The following is a 6,837-nucleotide window of genomic DNA, read 5'->3' as shown; positions in this document are numbered from 1 at the left end:
TCACGGGCACACACACTTGTACACACAGACCTATGGCTCCCTCTAGGCTTCAAGGGCCGGCCCTGAGCAGTCCAGCAGCCCAGCGAGGGGTCGGCAGCGCCTGAGGGGAGAGAGCGTCACTGTGACACCCGTGTGCTTTCGTCATAGAGACTCCGTGGACGTGAAGGGCTCACGGCACCGTCCTGGTTTCCACTCCTGGTCTTCGTCGGTGCTGTTGTCTGGACAGTGGAGGACGGTCCTGCTCGTCAGTCCGTGCCCGGCCGTGGGGTCTGCCACTCTCTGGGACGGTCCTGCTCGTCGGTCCGTGCCCGGCCGTGGGGTCTGCCACTCTCTGGGACGGTCCTGCTCGTCGGTCCGTGCCCGGCCGTGGGGTCTGCCACTCTCCAGGACGGTCCTGCTCGTCACCCCGCGCCCGGCTGTGGGGTCTGCCACTCTCCAGGACGGTCCTGCTCGTCACTCCGCGCCCAGCCGTGGGGTCTGCCACTCTCTGGGACGGTCCTGCTCGTCGGTCCGTGCCCGGCCGTGGGGTCTGCCACTCTCCAGGACGGTCCTGCTCGTCACCCCGCGCCCGGCTGTGGGGTCTGCCACTCTCCAGGACGGTCCTGCTCGTCACTCCGCGCCCAGCTGTGAGGTCTGCCACTCTCTGGGACGGTCCTGCTCGTCAGTCCGCGCCTGGCTGTGGGGTCTGCCACTCTCTGGGATGGTCCTGTTCGTCAGTCTGCGCCCGGCCGTGGGGTCTGGCACTCTCTGGGACAGTCCTGCTCGTCACCCCGCGCCCGGCTGTGGGGTCTGCCACTCTCCAGGATGGTCCTGTTCGTCGGTCCGTGCCCGGCTGTGGGGTCTGCCACTCTCCGGGATGGTCCTGCTCGTCAGTCCGCGCCCGGCCGTGGGGTCTGCCACTCTCTGGAATGTGTTGATTGGGTCTCCAGAGCAGCCCACCTGTGGCTGAGCGACTCTGCAAGACCCTGCAGACGCCCGCCTGGCGGCTCTCCCACCCTCCAGACACGCGCCTTCCGTCAACCTGGTCTCCACACTTGTCTCGTCTCCCTGCTGACCGTTCCCCTCAGATGCCCCGGTCTCACCACCACTTTCTCAACGAACCCACTGCAGAACTCCACAGTCATGGAAGCTGGAGGTGGGCCCGACGTGAAGGCCCCCGTTCGCCCATCTGGGCACATCAGCAGGTCCAGGGGAAGGTGCGGGGTGCCCAGGCAAGGGCCCCTCGGACTGACCTGTCGGGGTGGGACCTTCAGGGCCTCTTCCGTAGTCATGCTGGTCTACTTGGAAAGATCTAGGAAAAACTCAGCTGTCAACCTACTATGACCAAAACGGCTACCAAACATGCTAACTCCTCCATGCCCAAGAGGGTAAGAGGCCCTCACACGTACAGCCAGGGAGAATTAAATTACCGTAGCATGATTTCCAGAAGACAATTCTAAGGGAAAATTCAGAGGCTTGAACATGACCAAACTGTTCAACTTCAGGAAAGAATCTGAAATGCAAACTAAAATATATTTCACATTGTTTTTATTTAAAAATTATTTCCAAATCTCGAGAACCTGTGGGGGGGGGAAACACCAAAATGTATTTTAAAAGATACCACCATAGGATTCATAATAGTGAAAAACTGAAAATAATTAGATGATCCCTTTATTTAGGGAATTGTTGAATAAGTAATCCATTCATAACAAGAACTCACAAACCCATTTTAAACAATCATGGAGGGAGGACTTTAGTGACATGAGGGTAAAAAAAACCTATCCCGTTAAGAAGAAGAAAGTAAAAAGCATGATCCAAATGCATTTGCATCACAAACTCAACCATGAAAAGCAAAGACCCCACTTATGCTGTGGGAATGCGCAGGAAGGACAGAGATCAACGGTTAATGGGGCTGCCTGCTTGGATGTGGGGTGGAGGGGAGGGCGCATCATGAGTGATATTTTCCAGCTTCTTCTACATTGTCTATACTTTCCAAACTTTCTACAAAAAGTATACATTAATTTTATAATCCGCAAAACTAAAATTTGAGAAATGTTAACTAATGTTGCCTTGATTTTAAAACAGCCAATAGCCCTAGTTACAATTTCTTGTGGATGTTTCTATTACAATAGTCACCCTACTCATGGTATTTCGCGAGAAGCAAAAACTATGTAGAGCTGCTCCTCTTCACAGCTCCAGTAACCATAAAGAAAAAAGAGCCAAAAGCACCATTCAGAGCTTTCTGCAGATTAGTGATAAAACTGGCCCAGAAGAAACTCAGAATATTTTCTCCTTGGTGATGAAGCCAATAAATGCAGAGGGGAGAACGTTCACTCCGGAGAAAATGCCCCAGGCTGCCTTCCTCTCCAGGACCAGGGCCAGGGCCAGGGCAAGACCACCGAATTCACCACTCTACTGTGAATGCACCACCCAAAGCCGCTCACCTGGCTCCCTGCTTCCCGCCTTATCCACCCCTCACTCACAACCAGCCCCCGCCACACCCCACCCCTCATTCAGAACCAGCCCCCGCCTCACCCCACCTCTCACTCACAACCAGCCCCCGCCTCACCCCATCCTTCACTCACAACCAGCCCCCGCCTCATACCATCCCTCACTCACAACCAGCCCCAGCCTCACCCCAACCCTCACTCACAACCAGCCCCCGACTCACCTCACCCCTCACTCAGAACCAGCCCCCGCCTCACCCCACCCCTCACTCAGAACCAGCCCCCGCCTCACCCCACCCCTCCCTCAGAACCAGCCCCCGCCTCACCCCACCCATCACTCACAACCAGCCCCCCCCTCACCCCACCTCTCACTCACAACCAGCCCCCGCCTCACCTCATCCCTCACTCACAACCAGCCCCCGCCTCACCCCACCCCTCCCTCAGAACCAGCCCCCGCCTCACCCCACCCCTCTCTCAGAACCAGCCCCCGCCTCACCCCACCCCTCCCTCAGAACCAGCCCCCGCCTCACACCATCCCTCACTTGCAACCAGCCCCAGCCTCACCCCACCCCTCACTCGCAACCAGCCCCCGCCTCACCCCACCCCTCACTCAGAACCAGCCCCCGCCTCACCCCACCCCTCACTCACAACCAGCCCAAACTTCCCCAGCATCATCGCAGAGCCCTGCGAGCTCCTTTCCCAGGTGGCTGGGAGGTGGGAGACTCTGCAGTGTCGTCCGTGAGAAGCTGCCTACAGATCTTGGGGAGGAGCTCAGAAATGTCCCCCACCGAGGAGGAGGCTGATGACATGGCCGAGGAGCAGATGAGAGCCGGCGGGATGTCCTGTGAAGGGGCAGCAGGTACCAAATCCCTATGAATGGGAACCAAACCTCTCCCAAATTCAACTTGGAGCCAGAGCTCCTTGACTTCACCCAGATGGGCCAAGTGTGCTGGAGACTAGAAGGAATCCACAGCACGGGGAAGCCGTTGTCCAATCCACTCACCGAGTCAGTGATGCCGGCAGGCGGCAATGGCTGGGCGACTGCATCAAAGACGGGCCAGTGAGGGGTAGTTGGCACCCTCCAGTCCTATCCCGGAGGTGCCACCCAGCAGGCACAAACGCCCTGGACCCCAGCAAGATGAAGGTGCCAGTGCAGAGGGCAGGCCCAGCAGACGTTTCCCACAATGTGGGTTATGCCAGGTCCAAAGTGGGCGCTTCCAAGTGCCCGGTGTCCAGGGAACAGAGGAGGGAGTGCCTGGAGCTAAGACACAAACTTGCCCTGCGGAGGACTGGGCGGTGAACCGGCACTTGACTCCAGAACCCCACGGCCTCAGGCCGTGTTCCGCGCGGCACCCTTTCCTCTCTGCATGGCCCTTTCCTCTCTGTACTTCCGATGGCCTCTGTGGCTTTCTTTTCTTTTCCTTTCTTTTCTTTTACTTCCTAGGCATTGCACAGGTAGTTATTTTACATTGTATATCTGATGATGCTAATTTATTAAGTGCTGGAGGGTACATATCTGCTGGATTCTGTGCTTTTTCTTTTCGTTTATACAGACTCCAACTCATTTTAGGTGATTTCTTTGCATGCTTTCTGGTTTGTGATTATGAGTTCAGCTTTGGCTGAAGTGAGTCTGCAGGAAACCAGAGGCCGTAAGTCACATGTCCACCTCTCAAAGAGGCTTCCCACTGGGCTTTCCCAGGGCCTCGGGCACTGCCCACGCTGTAGTCCCCTCTGAGTCCTGGTTTGACACTGGAACTGCAGGCCTAAAACTTCATTTCTTATACCCAGGGCTCCTTCAGTGTTTCCACAGGGCAACCACAGTTTTCTTATTTACGTTTCTCGTCTCAACTCACTGTTTTTTCCTCTTTTCTTTAGACATTCACTCACTTTATCGCAACTCCAGCAACGTTTGAAAAGTGTTTTTCATTGTTCGTCCAGGACCTAGTTGTATTGTAACAGATCAGGACCCTCCGGTGCAGAGGGGAAGCCCTCCACCCCTCATAGAGAGGCCTTGATTCCTTGTCTGTGTCGTTTAGAACCTTCCACCCTCCTGTGGAGGAAGCCACTTTTCAGATCTCTAAAATCCACAGATTCAGACTCTGGTTGGGGCTTCTATTAACAAGTCCAGAACAAACTTGGGAGTTGCCCTCTGGGCATTATCCAGAGCTCGGAGACAAAGCACAGGCGTTGAAGTCCCCCCGTGCACAGCCCTCCCAGGCTGGAGTGCGGAAAGCTGCGCGGGGCAGCCTGTCTGCTCTGCCTCCTGTCCTGACACGGTCACCTGCGTCCTGCATTTTCCTGGTTCTCTAAGGCACAAAAGAGCAGCTGCCTCGGGGTGAAACCTCTACCCACAGACCTAAAGGAAGAACTTCAGTCAAAGCAGCAAACAGGCCTTTCTACACTGACATGGTTTGGCTGTGTCCCCACCCAAATCTCACCTTGAATTGTAATAATCCCCAGGTGTCCAGGGTGGAGTCAGGTGGAGATAACTGAATCATGGGGGCACTTTCCCCCATACTGTTCTCATGGTAGTGAGTAAGTCTCTTGAGATCTGGTGATTTTATAAAGGGGAGTTCCCCTACACAACCTCTCTTGCCTGCCACCGTGTAAGATGTGACTCTGCTCCTCATTCACTTTCTGCCATGATTGTGAGGCCTCCCCAGCCATGTGGTACTGTGAGTCCATTAAACCTCTTTCCTTTATAAACTACCCAGTCTCGGGTAGTCACTTCATTAGCAGTGTGAAAACAGACTGATAGACATCCTCCTGAGGTTTAAAAGGCCTGTACTGCAGAGCCTTCATCCTCTTTAACCAAACGCTAGCCTTAGCCACACCTGCCTCTGAAAAAAGGACTCCACATTGCTGGGCTCCATCCGGCTGCAGGGGCCCTGAGGGGGTGGCCGCTGGAGCAAGGTCACCAGGACAGGCACACGTCAAGGCTTCCTTAAGGCCCAGCCTGGCCCCTTGCCCCTCTGCAGAGGCCAACACATCTTAGGTCAGTGCCTGCTGCACACTTCCTGCTTCCCTGGAATACCCCTCGCCTGTAGGTGAAGCCTTGGTCAGCAAGGTCAAGGTCAGGCATGGCATGGCCTGAGCTCAAGGTCTCATGCCCAGGCCACAGGGGTCCAAGCCTCACCCAAGAGAAACATTAATGACCTCAAGGTCAAGCGTGCTGTTTGGAATCTAAGCCGAAAGGCCCAAAGCCACACATCCTGCCCAATGAAACCCTCTCACTGTGTCCTGCCCTTCTCACCCCATCGCCTTCTCTTATTCCTCAAAGTTCCTCACTCCAGGAACTGAGGGTCTTTGAGAGGACTTAATACTAACAGCACCTCTTCCCCACGCAGGTTCAGAACCAGTTGGACACGAGATAAAGAATAAAAGACACAGAACTCAAATTATTACTTATGCCTAGTGAATGCCAAGGTGAAAGTCTTAGCTTAGTGCGGGGGCCAACAACCTTGTTGATGGAAGCCAGAGTAAGAGCCTGCTCCTCAGGGGTGCACGGCTGGACCAGGGCAGATATCCTAGCACCAGCGCACCCAGCGGGGAAGGAGCTCTCAAGGGCACAGCGTCTGCAATCGAACAGCACCCAAGAGAAGCAGGTGCAATGGTGAGTTCAGTGAAGCAGACGCCCTCGCAATGTGGGTGGGCCTCATCCAACCCACTGAAGACCTGAGTAGAACACAAAGGTGGAGAGAGAGCCCTCCCTCTGCCTGCCTGCTGGAGCTGGAACGCTGACCTTCTCCTGCTGTCAGGCTAGAACTGTGCTGTCGTCGGCGTGTCTGGTTCTTGGGCCTCCAGGCTCTGGCTAGGGCGGCAGCACAGGCTCTCCTGCCTTTCCAGCTTGCAGACGACAGGGCGTTGGACCCCCTCAGCCTCTGTAATCATGTGAGCCCATTCCATTTCTTATAGCAATGCATCTCTAACTCCATTTCTCTGGAGAACCTTGACTAATACGGGAGAGAGGGAGGAGGGTCTGGGTCTTACAAGGCCCTGGCTCCCAGCAGCATATAGCCCCAGACAGTGAAGGCATAGCTCAAGGCCAGCGGTACTTAGGGAAAATCTCAATTTCTGGAAATCTGAGGGATTAGAGGTTTACCTCATTTTCTACCAACAGCTGCACCATGAAATAAACATTTCATTTCTGCAAACGGGAACTCTGAATTCCAAGGCCACATCCACCCGTCCCTTGGTGGGTTGCTCGTGAGTCTGGCTGGGCGGTGACAGGGGGGATCTCACAAGGCCTCAGAGTCCAGGCTCCCAGCTCTGCTCCTCCTACCCTTCATAGCCCGGGTGCCTGTGCTGGGATTTCAGGGCCTTTCTCCTACCTCTGAGATCCTTTGCCACTTTTCCAAGGAGATGGAAGTCTGGCGTGAAGTGAGCCATGTCTCCATGGAGCACACTTTAT

At 55.2% G+C, this 6,837-nt stretch overlaps 1 long non-coding RNA gene across 1 annotated transcript; it reads right to left on the bottom strand.

Moving 5' to 3' along the window:
* Positions 1-1,400: 1,400 nt before the first annotated feature.
* Positions 1,401-6,332, bottom strand: LINC02991 (long intergenic non-protein coding RNA 2991). Its single transcript, XR_013402343.1, has 2 exons — positions 5,815-6,332; positions 1,401-1,492 (listed from the first exon to the last, which is right to left on the bottom strand). It is a non-coding gene; the product is annotated as a long intergenic non-protein coding RNA 2991 (long non-coding RNA).
* Between the last annotated feature and the right edge of the window lie 505 nt (positions 6,333-6,837).

This window comes from Macaca mulatta, chromosome 12, assembly GCF_049350105.2.
Source record: "Macaca mulatta isolate MMU2019108-1 chromosome 12, T2T-MMU8v2.0, whole genome shotgun sequence".
NCBI lineage: Eukaryota > Metazoa > Chordata > Mammalia > Primates > Cercopithecidae > Macaca > Macaca mulatta.
The sequence above is the reverse complement of the archived record's forward strand: the minus strand, read 5'-3'. Positions and strand labels throughout refer to the sequence as shown.